Source organism: Hyaena hyaena, unplaced genomic scaffold, assembly GCF_003009895.1.
Source record: "Hyaena hyaena isolate Hyena2069 unplaced genomic scaffold, ASM300989v1 scaffold_600, whole genome shotgun sequence".
In the NCBI taxonomy this organism is placed as follows: domain Eukaryota; kingdom Metazoa; phylum Chordata; class Mammalia; order Carnivora; family Hyaenidae; genus Hyaena; species Hyaena hyaena.
The window spans coordinates 497,182-513,849 of NW_024081234.1; the positions used below are offsets into that span (position 1 = coordinate 497,182).

Genomic DNA, 16,668 nt, shown 5'->3' on the forward strand with positions numbered 1-16,668 from the left:
CTCTCTCTCCCTCCCTCTCTGTCCCTCCCCCATGCTCACTCCCTCTCTTTCTCAAAAATAAATAAACGGAAAGGAAGGAAGGAAGGAAGAGAGAGAGAGAGAGAGAGAGAGAGAAAGAAAGAAAGAAAGAAAGAAAGAAAGAAAGAAAGAAAGAAAGAAAGAAAGAAAGAAAGAAAGAAAGAAAAAATGGATTATCTACCAAGACCAACTGGAATTTATCCAAGAAATTCAAGGTAGGTTCAACATACAAATATCAATCGATCTAATGAATGACATTAATAAAATGAAGGACAAAAACACATGATCACCTCAATAGATGCAGGGCTGTGAGATCATGTTCCACATCAGGCTCTGTGCTGAGCATGGAGCCTACTTAAGACTGTATCCCTCTCTCCCCCTCTCTTAGCACCTGGATGGCCCAGTCAGTTAAGCATCAGACTCTTGATTTCGGCTCAGGTAATGATCTCATGTTCATAAGATCAAGCCCCGAGTCAGGCTCTGGACAGGGCAGAGGCCACTTAAGATTCTCTCTCTCTCTCTCTCTCTCTCTCTCCTCCTCTCTCTCTGAAAAAAGAAAAAAGAAGATTGTTTTCCCTCAGTTCTTCTCCCCAATTCATGCTCCCTCTAAAATTAAAAAAAGTATATATTATACTAAGTGAAAGAAGCCAGATATAAAAGGCCACATATTTATGATTCCATTCATATGAAATGTCCCTAATAGGCAAATCCCTAGAGATAGGCAGTAGATTAATAGTTGGCAGGGACTGAGGAATGGGGAGTTACTGTTAAGAGCTGTAAGGCTTCTTTATAATGTGATGAAAATGTTCTGCAATTATGTAGTGATAATGGTACAATATTTGGTATATTGTAAATATACCAAAACCCAACAAATCAGAAACTTTAAAAGGGTGAATTTTATGGCATGTAAATTATATTCCCCCTCAAAATTTAAGTATATTTAAAGAATTTTTTAAATAAAAGTAAAATCAAAATACTTTTAGAAAGAAAAAGGGGCACCTGGGTGGCTCAGTCAGTTAAGCATCCAACTTCGGCTCAGGTCATGATCTCATGGTTCATGGGTTCAAGCCTCACATCGGGCTCTGTGCTGACAGCTAGCTCAGAGCCTGGAGCCTATCTTCAGATTCTGTGTCTCCCTCTCTCTCTAACCCCACCCCCCTCCCCCCCCCACTCATGCTGTCTCTGTCTGTCTCTAAAAATAAAAAGAAAACATTTTTAAAAATTTTAAAAGAAAGAAAAAAAGAGGGAGCATTCTACTACCAGCTGATGTACTTCCAAAGAAGGCTCTTCAAGCAGAAGGGTAACGACCCCAGAATGAATGCGAGAAATGTCAGAGAGCAACAAAAAGCAAAAAAATGGATAAGGATGTGAATAAATATAAATGAACACTGACTGTACATTAAATAACAGCACTGTTAATATTAATATTTCATTGAGCTTAAAAAGAGCGTATGGAATTAAAATACATAATAATAAGCACTTCTAAGTCTGGAAAGGGTGAATGGAGTTCAAGTGACCTAAGACACTATGATCTCTCCATGGTCCAGGAGGCAGGTATAACTGCATTATTTGACTAAGTTAATAACACATTATCTAATTTACATGGTAACCACGAAAAGAAAGAAAAATAAGATGTAACATCCAACACACTGAAGAGAGTATAAGAGTAGAATGATTTTTTAAAATCCTAATACTGTTTTAAAATAATGTAAGAAAAGAAAGAAAAATAAACACAGAAAATGTAGGACAAGAGAAATATATCATAGGAGTATGGATCTACACTCAAAAAGATTAGTAGTTACGTTCAATATAAATGAGTTGATTTTTTCAGGTAGAAGATAAAAATCATCAGACTGGATGAAAAACAATCTAATTGTTTGACTGTTTTACAAGGTACATGCCTAAGGTTTTAAGAATACAGCAAGGCTGAAACTAAAACGATAAAAAAAAGGTATCATGCAAATATGAGCCTAAAGAAATCTGTTATGGCTATTTTAGCATTGCATATGATACCATAAAGGCAAAGATTCATTACTAGAGATAAAGAGAACCACTCATAATAATTAAAGTCTCAGTTCTTCAAGATGACATCACAATTTTATATTTGCACGCCCCTAATAACATGGTCTCAAAGTATATAAATAAAAATTGACAGAACTTCAAGGAGAAATAAGACAAATCCATAATCATAATGAAATTGGGTAATTATCTTAGTAATGGATATAACTACTAGACCCCCCCCCAAAAAAAAAAAAAAAAAAACAGAAAGAAAACAGACGATGTGAGTAGTGCCCTTACAAGTCAGCTGAACGGAATGTATAGAACATCTAACCTAATTCTTTTCAAGCACACGGACATGTTTGCAAAAACTCACAGTCCCTATTCTGGGCCATAATGTACATCAGCAAACTGCTCAGAATTAAAGTTATAAACAGCAAGATTTGGGGGCAACGCAATTATGCTGGAGAAGAATAAGAAAATACACACGTTTGAAAAATTTTACATATGCTTCTAAATGACTTATAAATTTAAAATATCATAACAGAAATTAGAAAATATAACTGCCTTATAGTCTGCTTGGGCTTATGTAACAAAATACCATAGACTGAGTGGCTTAAACAATGGACTGTTATTTCTCACAGATCTTGGGGCTGGGAAGTGAGATCAGAGCGCCGGGTAGGCAGGGTTCTGGTCAGGGGCTTCCCTGCCTTGCAGTGAGCGGTCTCCCTGCTGTATCCTCACCTGGCGAGGAGAGAGAGAAAGAGGGTACCTTCTCTGGTCCCTCCTCATACGGTACTAATTCCATCATAAGGACCTCACACTCATGACCTCATCTAAACCTAGTTACTTCCCTAAAGCTCCACCACCAAGTACCATCATTTAGGGCGTTAGAGCTTCAACATGACTTTGAGAGGGGCACGATTCCATGTATAGTGTATATTAAACAATAAGGAAAACACCCCAAATCAAATTCTGTATGATGCAGCTGAAGCATTACTTATAAGGAAATGTACCACCTTAAAATCACATATTAGAAAAAAATCTGCAAATTAATAAATCAGGTATTCATCTCAAAGTAGAGAGAAAACAGCTATGGAAAGGAAAATTATGGACCAATTTGACTCAGAGACATGGATGCAAAATTCCCACCCAAAACATTAGTCACTGAAATCTAATCAATATAAGAATAAGCTAGTATGGGGCGCCTGTGGCTCACTCAGCTGAGCGTCCAACTCTTGATTTGGGACTGTCTCCCTCTCTCTTTCCGCCCCTCCCTCACTTGCTCTCTTTCTCTCTCAAGACAAATAAACATTATGAGCAAGTTACGCTTATACAAGAGTCATCTGTAGATGACAGAATGTAATAGATTTATTTTGCTTTTGATACTAACATTTACTTTAGAAATTTTCTAAATAGACACTCATTTGATGAATCAGGAAAAATATTTTTGTAAAATATTTTCAAATTAATAATTTTCTGCTGATCTCTCATACTTAGGAAGTCAACTAGGATCATGAATGGCAAGAAGAAAAGAGCCAGAGCTAGCTCAGAAAAGCCACTTCTGAGTAATCACAAGGCTCCAAGACCTGGTGTGTCTCAGTGTCATTTGGTTAGAACAAAGAAAGGGTGGAGAGGAGTAGAAATGGATTCACAAAGATAGGGATGTGATAATAGCAATTCGTAGGCTTTTTGCCCAGGCATTAAGGGAGCGAGCTCATACACAAATGTGTCTATAAATAGAGACCATACTGCACTTTAATGAATAATTTAAAAGCACTTTGCAAACAGGGTTAAGAAAACAGGAACCTAAATGCTCAAAAATCAATAGTTCTGTCCTGTTCCAACCTGGTGAGTTTCAGAAACAGAGATTTGAGCTTTATAGTATGTTATAGAAACACTGGGAGCTGGATAGTTAAGCACCAAAAGATTTAAAAACATCTACAAGCTCTGACCTAATAATTCTGCCTTTAGAAACTTATCTTTCATAAATTATCAGTGATACAATGATTTTTGTTACTGATTATTGATCAAAGCATTATTTACCATGGTAAATAGTTTAAAGCAGCATAAATGTTCAGCTACAGGGAAGTGGCTCAGTCAACTGGGACACCCACTGGAATAGTATGCAGCCATTTAAAATCCTATTTTAGAAGACTATGATATGACATAAGGAAATTCTCACTGTGTAGTACCAAGAAAGAAAGCTGTTCATAAAACATTATGGAGTGAGTCCCAACGTAGGATATGTATGTCATACCACATATGAGAGTAGAAAAACACATTGGCTCTTCTACTCTTTTTTTTTTTTTAATGTTTATTTATTTATTTTGAGAAAGCACTCCCCATGCACATGCACACACACACCCACACGCAGGCAGGAGAGGGGCAGAGAGAGGGGGAGAGAGAGAACCCCAAGCAGGCTCCGTACTGTCAGCACAGAGCCAGAAGCAAGGTTCTCTCACAAACTGGGCCAGAATCAAAAGTCAGACTCTTAACTGGCTGAGCCACACAGGCGTCTAATGCACTGGCTATTCCCGTGTGGTAAGATGATGAATGTTTGTGTTGTCCTTTATCCTTTCTGCTTGCTTCAGTCTTTCTACACAAAACATCTGTATAACTTTTAAAAATAGGTAAAAAGTTTAAAAAAAAAAGAATATATTATCTCAATTAGATTCAAATTACCCTTCATCAATCCAAATTCACTTCTAGTGCAGGTAAATGGGAGGTCAGTAAAGATCTGATACACTAGCTGCATAACAAACTATCGCAAACTTAGCAACTCAGAACTAGTTACAGTTTCTGTGAGTCAGCAGTCTGAGCAGGCTCAACTAGGTCCCCTGCTTAGGGTCTCACAAGGCTGTAACCATGGTGTTGGTCAGGCATGTTCTCATTACAAGGCTCAAATGAGGAAGAATTCACTTCCAAGCTTACTTGGCTTCATGGTAAAGGCTGTTTCCTTGTTGAGGACTTAGGGCCCCTGCTTCCCAGTAGCTATCCCTGAAGGCCGCCCTCAGCTTCTAGAGGCCGCTTGAAGTTCTTGCCATGTGGGCTGCCCCAACATAGCCCCTTACTGAAGCCAGCAAAGAGAGTCTCTAAATGAATTTCTAGCAAACTGAATTTTATATAATGTAACATAATCACAGAAGTGACATCCCATTACTTTTGCCATATTCTATTGGTTAGAAGCAAATCCTACTTAAAATGGGAAAAGATTATACAAAGGCATGAATCACGGTGATCATGGTGAGGCCACCTTCATACAATGTGTCCACTATATCTGGCCTCCTAGGGCAGAGTCCAGGCAAAGGAGGAAAACATGTGCTTGGATATGAAGACTCTTTTGATCAAATGACCACCCACACACAAATCTGAACCCTGCTTTCTCTACTCAGAATGGCACTGTGAGTAGTGAAGGGAGAATTCATCACGAGTCAGTTAACACAGAATTTAAGCAAGGAGGTGGGAAGTGTTCCAGCCGTGAAGGATAGTTAAGACTTACATCAGTGGAAAGGAGTAAGAAAGGGAGACTCCTCCTCTGCAATAAGGAGAAATAGAGAGGCAAGAATTCTCAAGGTGGATTTTGGGGAGAGTAAATAGGATGGTTTATTCACCGCAAATACAAACCAGCATGTCTAGCTTCACATTCTAATCAGACCCTGATGACCAACATACTTGCAGACCTTGCACATTTGCAAACCTTCAAACAAGACCTAGAGAGAACCACAGTTTTGAGTTTTGGCTAACTGTGCAGTAGTGATATCAATTAACCTCCATAGTTTGGTAAATATTAGTAATATTTACCAGTATCCAGTTGTCCTGAACCTCTGGGACATGGAAGACTCTACCTCCCTGCTCCATTTGAAACTAAGTATGGCCAGAATGACTCCTCCTAGCCAATGAAATGTGAGAAGAATGGATCTGCAACCCTTCTAACGCCATAAACACTGGTGCCAAGTCTCCATGTTCTAAAAGTGTCCAGATCCAGAATATTTAAGAACCAACTTTGCCAAATTTCCAAGGAACAAAAATCCCTCCCTTTCAGAAACTATTATAGATAAGATGAAGCATCACCTTGATACCAAATCTGAATACAGGGGATACAAGAAAATATTATTATGGTCAATACTTCTCGTGAAAATACATGCCAAAATCCTAAATTGAAATATTACCAAACTGGATACAATAATAATGTTTAATATAGTATGTCATGACAAGGTATGGTTTATTCCAAGAAATCAATGGTAGTCTAAAATTAAAAGATTAAAATATTTCTTCTCGATCACAATTTAAAGAAAAAACATAAAATCATCTAAGCAGATACAGAAAATAATTTATTAACATTCAAAATCTATTAATGATCTTTTAAAAATCTTTTATCAAACTATTAGCAGAGGAGGCCATCCTTAATCTAATAAAAGGAATCCACCAAGAAACAATAACAAACTTCATATTTAAGGCTCTAAAAGTATTGCCTTTAAAATGTAAAAAAGCATTAGCACAGCCTTATCAAAATGTCTATATAATTTTATCTAGTGTTCAAACAATGGAAATAAGACAAAAATAAGTAAAGGATTTAAAGGGTAGGAAGGGAGAAAGGAAATTATTATTATTTACGTGGAGAAATCAGAAACAGATCCATATAACTGTAAAATCTTGTACATTTCACAGGAAGCCTGCAGATCACTGAGGTAAGGATAGTATCCAATAAACAGTCCTGGTATACAATTGGTTATGCATTTGGAAAAGTTCTAAAATTTTATGACTACCTTGTACCTCACACAAAAATAAGTTCACAGTAGAATATAAAAAGCAAATATTCAAGCTTTTTTTTTTTTTAAAGATGAGGATATGTTATGACTTGGGGCAACAAAGAATTTCTTAAATAAGGACTCAATAACCACAAACCATAAGGAAAAGATTGATAAATTTGACTACATTAAAATTAAACATCTGTTCATCAAAACAGCATTTTTAAAAGGATTTTTTTAAAAGTAGGGCACAAATAGAAACCAGAATATCTAAAGACCTTCTAAAAAGCTTTAAAAAGGAAAACCCAGCTAACAAACGGACAAACAATATATGAATACAATTTACAGAAGAACCCCAAGGGGCTAATAAATGGATAAAAAAATCTTCAAACTTACCAGTAATCAAGAAAATGCAAATTAAAACAGTGAGACAGTTCATTCACATCTAGTTGACAAAAATGAAAACATCTGAAGATACAAAGGATTAGAGAGGATGTGAAGAAACAAATCTTTGGAAAACACTTTGACGACAGCTCTGAGGCTGGAACTGGGCCCCTCTTATGACCCCACAGTCCCACTTGTAGATGTAGACCTGGTCCACTATCTCCTGAGTGCCCAGCACAAAGGAAACGGGCCAGTGGGAGACAGCAATAAGCAAGGGTGAGAATGAACAGACGACTAGGCGAACACCTTCAGGTGGGACTTAGGCCAGGTAAGACTCTCAAATACCAGTCTTGCAAAAAGATGAAACGAGGGATCAGAACCATGCCGGGGCACCTGGGTGGCTCAGTTGGTTAAGCATCCAACTTCGGCTCAGGTCATGATTTCACGGTTCACAAGTTGGAGACCCACATCAGGCTCTGTGCTGACAGCTCGGAGCCTGGAGCTGCTTCAGATTCTGTGTCTCCTTCCCTCTCTGCTCCTCCTCTGTTCTCTCTCTCTCTCTCTCTCTCTCTCAAAAATAAACAAACATTTAGGGGCGCCTGGGTGGCTTAGTCGGTTAAGCGTCCGACTTTCGCTCAGGTCATGATCTCGCGGTTCGTGGGTTCGAGCCCCGCGTCGGGCTCTGTGCTGACTGCCAGCTCAGAGCCTGGAGCCTGTTTCAGTCTGTGACTCCCTCTCTCTCTGACCCTCCCCTGCTCATGCTGTCTCTCTCTCTCTCTCTCCTAGAAATAAATAAAACATAAAAAAAAAAAAATTAAAAAATAAACAAACATTTAAAAAATTAAAAAAAAAAAAAAAGCGCCGTGCTTACCTGGGGCAACCTCCTCCCAACAGCAGCTAAAACATTTTGTGTTCTACAGCCTATCTGACCAGGTTATTTCCTCTTTAAACTTTGCCCACTAAAACTTCGCCAGAGGTCCCAAATTGTATGTTTCCTATGGCTACTCTAACAAATGTCCACAAATTTAGTGGCTTAACACAGGTGAAAACACACACCTTACAGTAGCAGTGGTCGGAAGCCAGACACAAGGTCTCACTGGGCTAGAACCAAGGTGTCGGCAGGGCTGTGTTCCTTTCAAGAGTCTCTGAGGGAGAATCCATTTTCTCACCTTTCCTCACTTCCAGAGCCTGCCCACATGCCTTAACTTATAACCCCTTCTATCTTCAAAGCCAGCAACGATGGGTAGTCTTCCTCACTTAGTGCTCTGACACAACCTCTTCTTCAGTATTTAAGGACCTTACTCCCCTGCCAGGATAATCCAAAATAACCTCCTTATTTTAAAATCAGCTGATTAGCGACCTTCATTCCATGTGCTACCTTAAATTCTCTCTGCCACATAACATAGCATATGCATAGGTTCTGGGGATTAGCATGTGGACGCCTTTGGGAGGCCATTATTCTGCCTGCCACACAGCCTCCCCTCAGCTCGCCCTCACACCTCTGAGTCCCAACACTTCCACGATGCCTTTACACCTTCAACCACCACGCATCCTATTCTCCAGTTACACCAACCTTCTTGTCTTTTTGCAATCAATTTATACCCATCCGTGCCCAAACAATTACAACTCAGCCTCCAGGTCTCAGCCCAAGGCTGCCTCCTCTCTGAAGCCTTCCCTGATTTCCAGCTTAAATGAATTACCCCTCTTCAACACACCAACTCAACTTTCTACGCGTCCCAATTGCAGTACTGAGTGTAGCCCCCTGTAACCATCAGTTTACATGTCCGTTCCTCAGCCCAAAATGGAGTCCTTCAATGATAAATACTCATTCCCATTGTGGGTTTCCAGATCACAGCACAGGCCGTGGCAAAGAGTGGGCACTCAGAGCCTATTTCTGAAGAGTGGAGGAGGCTGAAAGAAGCCCTGAGTTTCCCTCAACAAAACAGGCTACTCTTTCACAGGATGACCTGAGTTAAGTATTCAGTTGATGAGGCCAAAGAACTAGTTCAGATGCTCACAACAAAACACGTCAACAACTGTGCATAGTTTGATATGCAATTTACTACCATATGGAAGAATCTCTGTACCCGTTATTTTTTATTGCCAACCTAAGGGGCAATCCTAAAGCAATAGACAAAATTAACCTCAAGAGAATAAAGATTTTACCTAAATTTATCTAAAATGGTTTACAAAGATGTCCTTAAATTATAGAAGAGAAGGTAGATGTTGCTCCAACACAGCAGGAATGCCTGGTTCCTGCCCAAGAACCCAACACATACTTAGAGGACCCCAGTCCCTCTCTGGGAAGACTGGGAAGTACCACATGAGTGTGAGGGGTGCTACAACTGACCGAGTTTAGAGAAAGACAAATTGCCTCTACATACAAATATGTATATACATTATAATGAAGTGTTCATTTTTTTAAGAGGGTGGTTGTTAAGAAACAGGATCTCACTTAATCTCAATGGTTTGTTACCTAATGTCCATATTCCAGCAAGAAAAACCCCACCTGGCGAGAAGGAGACTAAGTAAGGGAAAGCATAATGTTGAGTCAGCACAATTATCCATTTTTAAAAGAGACAAAAACATGGCCTGAGTTTTTAAAATATATGCTTCCATTCTGGCTCGATAGAACTCCCCTGTTCAACTTTTCTTTAATTGTTTAAATTTTGAAAATGATTTTTTAAACATACTCCAAAAAACCCTTTCACTCTGGAAATTTAACACGAAGAAAGATGTAGAGGACATGTATTCAGCACCATGGACAGTGGGCACACGCGGGCCTGCAGGGACCCGCCAGGGCTGAGCTCAGAGGCGCGGGGCCGCCCCAGACCTCCATTCCATTACCAAAGGGATGTACAACTCCCATCTCCCAAGATTTGCTTCAGTGCTCACTTTTATAATAAAGCCCTGAGGTTTCGGTGAAATAAGAATGCTTTGCCACTGACACACAGCAACCGATCCAGGCACTGGCTACCGGTCCAGGAATGAAACTGTTCAAACTGAAACACAACGTCCAGCTTTGAATGGCTAAACTGTTTCAAGGACCTCACAGGATTCCTGCAAACGTAAATACAGCGTGCTCTCAGTCTCCCCCCAACAACAGGAAGAAAGATGGCTTCCTTTTAACCATCTAGAAAAATGAACCCATGTGCTGAAATTGTCTCATAATCACCTTAAAAAGTATAACCATAAAGTTGTATATTTTCTTTTCTTAATGTTTATGTATTTATTCTTGAGAAAGAGAGAGAACACAAGGAGGGGAGGGGCAGAGAGAGAAAGAGAGGGAGACACAGAATCCGGAGCAGCTCCTTGCTCTGAGCTGTCAGCGAAGAGCCTGACTCGGGGCTCGAACCCATGAGCTGTAAGAGCATGACCTGGGCCGAAGTCAGACGCTTAACCTTCCCCGACTGAGTCGCCCCGGCGCCCAGTTGTATATTTTCTCCAACCCTGAGTATTAGTAAAGCTGCTCTGAGGTCCGACATCACCACTGATGGGCACTGCCTACGGCGACACCAGTCACAAAGTCCTGAGCCCTACACGGGTGCCCAGTCTTTTCAGCTAGAAAGACTCCCTCCTTTTACCACCAAAGCGTTCTCAAGCCTTGCACTACTGCGTCCGGGCGAGCTACGGAATGCAGGAGTCGCACAAGCTCGGTACCGAGCGTGCCCTGCACACACGACAACATCTGCATACGGGCAAGAACGACCGAGCTCACGACGGCAGAGCTCACAACCACCAGGCAGCGACTGCACGTGTCCGAAGACCCGCGTGTAGACACCAGCCACAGCCACTCGGGCTCGCGCGTGAGGGTCCGCGAGGGCCTTCCAGTCCCTGCCCGCCGCCCTGCGGGGTGCCCCCTTTGCCAACAGCCTCTCTGGACCGAAAGGGCATCCGGAGAGCTGTCCCTGCGAAGGGACTGGGCATCGGCTCCCCTGGCAGGGGTGCCCCCCCCGCACCTCCTCTGAGCCCAGCATCCAAGCCGAGGGCCAGGCACGGCACAGGGAGGCACGCGAGGCCCGGGCCGCAGGGAGGGCCAGGGCCCCGCCGCCCCACACCCCTGCCGGCGGTCACGCGCGGAAAGCCGCGGCAACGACACAGCTGTAGGCTCGCGTGCGCAGCCCGGGGCCCACGCGCCCACGGCGCGACGGGGTAACGGAGCCCGCGCCGTCTGACCCGACTTCTCGCTGACTTTCTAATTTGTCACACGAGTAATACACTTCAGTAAGGGACGAAACGCAGAAAAACACCCACTTCGGCAAACAGCACTTCCAGCGCACAGCCCGGCGCGAGGGACGAGCACGTCTGGGGCACCCCAAGTGCAGGAGACGAACACAGTGCGCCCCGCGGAGGAACCTGCCCCGGCTCCCCCCGGCCGCCCCTCCTCCGACGCGGGGGGCGGGGACGCGCCGCGGGGCCGCCGCCGGGAGCCCGGGTCCCGCTGCGAGGCGCCGGGCGCCGCCCACGCCCTCCGGCGCGCCCCTCCGCCGCGAGCCCGGGCTCTCGTCCCCGGTCCGCCTCGGTCCTCCCCGTCCTGAGCCACGAAACTCCCGCACGCGGGGCCGTTAACTCTGATCTTGGAGGCGCAGCTCCGGTAACTTCGGGATTCGGGGCGCGGGTGGGCAGTCGGGGCAGCGGGGCCGGGTCCGCGCCTCCGGGAAGCCGCCGCAGAGCTCCCTCCGTCCAGCCTCCGCCCCGCTCCGCCACCCTGGGAGCCCACGGCGCCGGGCAGGGGGCGCGGAGACCCCGCGGGGGGCGGCCCGGCGCCGGCTGTGGCGCGGACCCCCGCCCCCGACTCCGCCCCGCACCGCCCCCCGCCGCCCGCCAAGTTGGCGGGGCCCGGGCGGGTCTCCCGCCCCCCGGCCTCCCCGAGACGTGCGCCCCCAGCCCCGGGCCCCGCGGGCAAAGTTAGCAGCCGCGGGGGGTCGCCTCCCCATCCCCAGCCGAGGCCCGGACCCTCGATCGGCCCCCGCCTGCGACGTCCCCCTGGCCCGGCTCCCGCACCCGCCTCGGTCCCCGACCCCGGACCGCGATCCCCGGCCCTGACCCCGGCCCGACCCCGGGACCCTGGCCAGGACCCCCGGCCCCGGCTCCGCCCGCGACCACTCACCTGTCCGCGGAGGAGGGCGTGTCCGCCGGCTGGCCAGCCGGAGCCCGGGGTGGGGCCGAGGGTTGGTGACGACCGGGCGATCCGGGTGGCGGCGGAGCCTGAAGCGACCGAGTCTGAGGCGACTGAGGCGGCGGTAGCTGCTCCTCGCGCTCCTGCCGAGGCGCTGCGCGCGGCGCGGGCCCGCCCCCTATGCGCTGCTGACCAATCCCGCGTCGCCCGCCGCCGCTGACCCCGCCCCACCCAAGTGTTGGGCCTCGCGAAAGCGGGCGCGGCGGGCCAATCGAAAGGAGGAACGGCGAGAGATGAACCCAATCGGAGCCCGGGAAAGCTCTCTGGAAAGAAACCAATTAGCGTCTCGGGGTGTGGCGGAGGTGGTGAGGCGGGACCAATGGGGATGGGGGCGTGAAGGAAATTGGGGCGGGGTTTTGGGCCAGCGAGTCACTGGCGGTGGGCGGGGCCATGAGTCTGTCACCGGGCAGGGGCGGAGCCAGACTTAAGGCGGATCCCAAGGAGGGACGCGACCGTGAATTAAAGGGGCGGGGTCCCAGGAGAAAGCGTCATTGGTTGGGGGCGGGGGCAGAGACGAGACCACAAGTGGGCGGTCCCAGAACTGGGGCGAGGCCACAAATGGGGCAGAGCCAGAGACGGGCTTCTCGCCGTGGGCGTGGCCTAGGGAGGGTTCCGGGGGTTGATCGAGACGGGGTAGGGCCCCAATGGGGAGGAGAGGGGGCAGGTCACCGGCTGGGGGCGTGGACGCGGCGGCGGCGAGCCCTGGGGCGGGGCGAGCCGTAGAGGGGGTGGGGGGCGAGTGCAGGGGGCGAGGCCTAGGCTGGGACAGTTCAGACGGAGGCGGGCCGCAGGTGGGCGGGGAAGGGCGAGCACCTGGGGGGAAGGAGGTCGGGGGTCACCCAGGGCTATGGGCAGGGCTGGGGCTGGAGAGAGGGTGGGTAACTAGCCGGGGGCGTGGCCTGTGGCGGGGGGAGGGCAGGCCACAGGTGGAGCGGGGACCGGTCGCTAGCCGGGAGGGGGCCTGGTTGGTCTCGGATGTGGGGCGGGCCGAGTGGACCTGGCTGGACTTGGATCCTCCCTGGGCCGCCGCCGCCTCTCCCCGCGGGGCCTGGAAGGGCTCGGCCAGCAGGGGGAGCAAAGCGGGCAGTCTCCGGGCCTGCGGGGCCAGGTCCTGCGATCTCGCCCCGGTCGGGTAGCCAGCCCTGCCCAGGTCGCCCTGCCCCGAGCGAGCCTGCCAAGCCCCTGTCCCGGCTCCTCAGCAGGTGCGCCTTCTTTCCTGCCCGCTGAGGAACCCATGTGCCAGTCTGCAGGTGCGGACGCCCGGGTGACTGTCGGCAGAGCGACAAGGCTGTCCTCAGGAGACATCCGGCCTCGCGTGGCTTTGCTTTGTTACGCTTTCTCTGGCTTCCTTCTGCTTTGTATTAGGGTCATTTTCGTGAAGCTGAACCCTCTGTCTGCTCTGGGCATCTGGGACCTATTCTTAGCAAGATTATTTCTTCCAGTGCAGCGTCACACAGCATGAGCCAGTCACAGGCACCGCAGTGACCTCTGATGGCCCAGGAGTGACCCCCAGGGCAGCCAGGCCTACAGTGGTCCCAGGACTTCCTACCCCACACCCCTCCCAGAGCAAAGAAAAGAAACTCAGCCTCGCTCGGCCTTCTTAGGCCTCCGAGGACCCAGAGGGGTCCACCGGCCTCCAGGACAGGGGTGGTGAGATGGGCCCGGGGATGAAGCTGTGACACTTGGTGGCCATCTTGGTACACGCTGCCCCTAGACGGGGGCATGAGACAGCTTCTCCCCTGTGAACCCTACTCCTTCGTGGACCCCTGGAAGCCTACCCACTGAAAGGTCACAGTTATAACCACTTGTTTTTGTGGAAACATTAGAAATGACCTGGAGTCTCACCACTGTGCACAGAGGGCCCCTTGGGCATTCAGAGACTGGCGAGGTGGGGTGACAGCAGTCAGCGCAGTCATGGGGGGGCAGGAAGAGCTGGGTCTCATTTGTCTTCAGATGTCACTTGTGTGTTCAAAAGCATACACAAGTCAAAGAAAGGGCCCCAGGATACAGGGTGAGGCGGGGGGGGGGGGGGGGGGGAGGGGTGGTAAGTCCACACAGAAGGGCAGCAGCCCTGGGGGAAGCAGCAATACAAACATCTGGGTTGTGAGTCCTTCTAAAGAAGGGGGTCACAGAGGCAGGGGACATGGGAGCCCACCCAGCAGTATGGGCAGCAACTGCCACTTGGAGCAGAGAGACGTGCTTACCCGTGTGCTCTGGGGTAGGAAGGGGGACGCCGTGCTGGGAGGTAAACAAGAAGGAGCACCGGCAGAGAATCCCGCAGGACGCGGACTGCGTGGCGCTGGCTGTCCCCCTCACCTTGGTTCTGTGGGCAGAGCGGACACAAGGACCTTGGGGTCCCCGCTCCCAAGGCCAGAGTGTGGGGTGCAGCCACTGCACGGCACCTTCAGTCCATCCCCCAGATTACAGGCTGCCAGCCTCCCACTTCCCTGTCCCCGCCAGGGGCCCGCGTCCCCTCAGCTGCCTTCATTGCCTCCTGAAAGACACAGTTAGTCATTAGGAAATTAATGATAGTGTTTTCGGGACAGCATGTTGGACCCTAACAACTTTCAATTATTTCCAGTTCCTGCCAGCCCTGGGAGGAAAAAAGCAGCTCGTCTCATGCCCCCGCCCTTGACACAGGAGACAATCCACGTCTGCCAGCATATTATCATGTGTTAGCATATCTCTGAACGCCAAACTGCAGACCACAGCAGCTGGGCCGCGGCCTGGAGCGAGCCTGGGCTCCGCCCCCTGGACGGGACCAGCCTGCCTCGAATTCCCCACACACTGTGTTCCGTGTACTTCCCCCTTCATTAGCACCGTGTGTGCCGATCACCACCCTCTCAATCGCTGTCACTGCGGTCCTTCCCGTGAGAAGTGCACCCAGGGGCCCGCATTTATAAATAACTCTATGATGTCTTTTTGGGGGATACAGGGAGCAGAGAGAGGAGCCTTGTAATTATCATCTGCTTGGAATGATGTCAGATCAAGCCCTGGGAAGCCTTAGAGTGGCCAGCCTTCCTGACTGTCACACACACACACACACACACACACACACACACACACACACACAGTAGGGGCTGGGTGGCCACGTTATCTCCCGTTGGAGCATAGGGTCGAGGCAGGGAGCCTTCTTGGCTCCACAGTAGACGGCTCACAGGCCGGAGAACTAGTCGCATGCAGAAAACTGTCCCAGTGGCAGGCTGTGTCGTCCAAGTCCTCAGGGAGTGCGGGTTTCCCAGGCACGAGCAGCACCCAGCACCCCCAGCTACGGGGGCCCCCCCTCCTCCACTGCAGAGAGAGGTCTGGAGCAATCAGCCTGGGTCCGGTATGGAGTATGGGGCATCTGCTGGCCTCAGTAGGACTCTGTCTCCACACTGGGCCTGCTTTCCACGGGGAGAACTCACATGGCCATCTCAGCCACCCCTCACACTCAGCCCAGAACACAAGGGCACAGATCACCTCTTGGCCGGTCGGCATCCAAGGGGAACAGCTAACACCCCCTCACAGAGCGCTGAGGCAGACGGACCACACCCGTGGGGGGCAGAGTCACCCGGCCTGCCCTCCTTCCCCGCGGCCGCTTTGTCACAAAGCATGGCCTGGGGGCGGCACGGCTGGGTCTGCTCGCTCGGCCAGACTGATGGAGGGAAAGTCGGAGGCAAGTAAACCAGTCCCTGCTCCGCTGCCCTGGTCAGGGACACACGCATCACAGCAGACGAAGGGTCCCCTCATGTGGTGCCGGAATCAAAAGCTGTGCACCTGCCCTTCCTCACCCGTTTGCCGAACCCTCTGATTGCTATTTGATCGGGCAAGGTGATCGAGGGGGGCTCCTCTGTGCCCCCCTTGCTGAAGGAGCGGCTCCTAGCCCAGCATCGGCATGGCCCTGGGCCGTAACTGGGGCAGGGGTGGGGGGAGGTGAGACCGCACCTGCGCAGAGCAAAGCTCCTGAGGAGCCCCCGCCCCGTGATGGCGAAGGCTGGAAATGTGCCCCGGGAGGAGAGGTGGGCGTGCATGGAGCATCCGAGACCAACACGGGAAGGAGAGAGAGAAGCACGCGCGACATCAGAGCTGCCACCCGCCGGGACTCACACTTCCTTCTTTGGGGCCGCAAAGTGACCCGTACCTCACAGCTGCCCTGGGTCCTAAGCTTCCGGAACCACCTGCTTCCTCCAAGACCGATCACCTTATAACCAGACCCACCCTGACGACAGCCAGCGGGCTGCTCTGTGGTGTGAGGGCTGGGGGACCGCAAAGTTGTCCTTGTGGTAGGCACGGAGGGGCGCCCCACCCGGGAGGTGGGCTCAGGCCGTGCGTGGAAGCGCCGGGCTCTGACCCCAG

At 49.3% G+C, this 16,668-nt stretch overlaps 1 protein-coding gene across 10 annotated transcripts in view; it reads right to left on the minus strand.

Moving 5' to 3' along the window:
• PCBP3 (poly(rC) binding protein 3) overlaps positions 1-12,417 on the minus strand; it is a 261,841-nt gene extending 249,424 nt beyond the window's left edge. For all 10 annotated transcript variants that reach the window (XM_039257125.1, XM_039257124.1, XM_039257123.1 and 7 more), the window contains exon 1: positions 12,262-12,417. The gene's annotated coding sequence lies outside the window, so the exon portion shown is untranslated. The remainder of the gene's footprint in view (positions 1-12,261) is intronic.
• Positions 12,418-16,668: the final 4,251 nt, after the last annotated feature.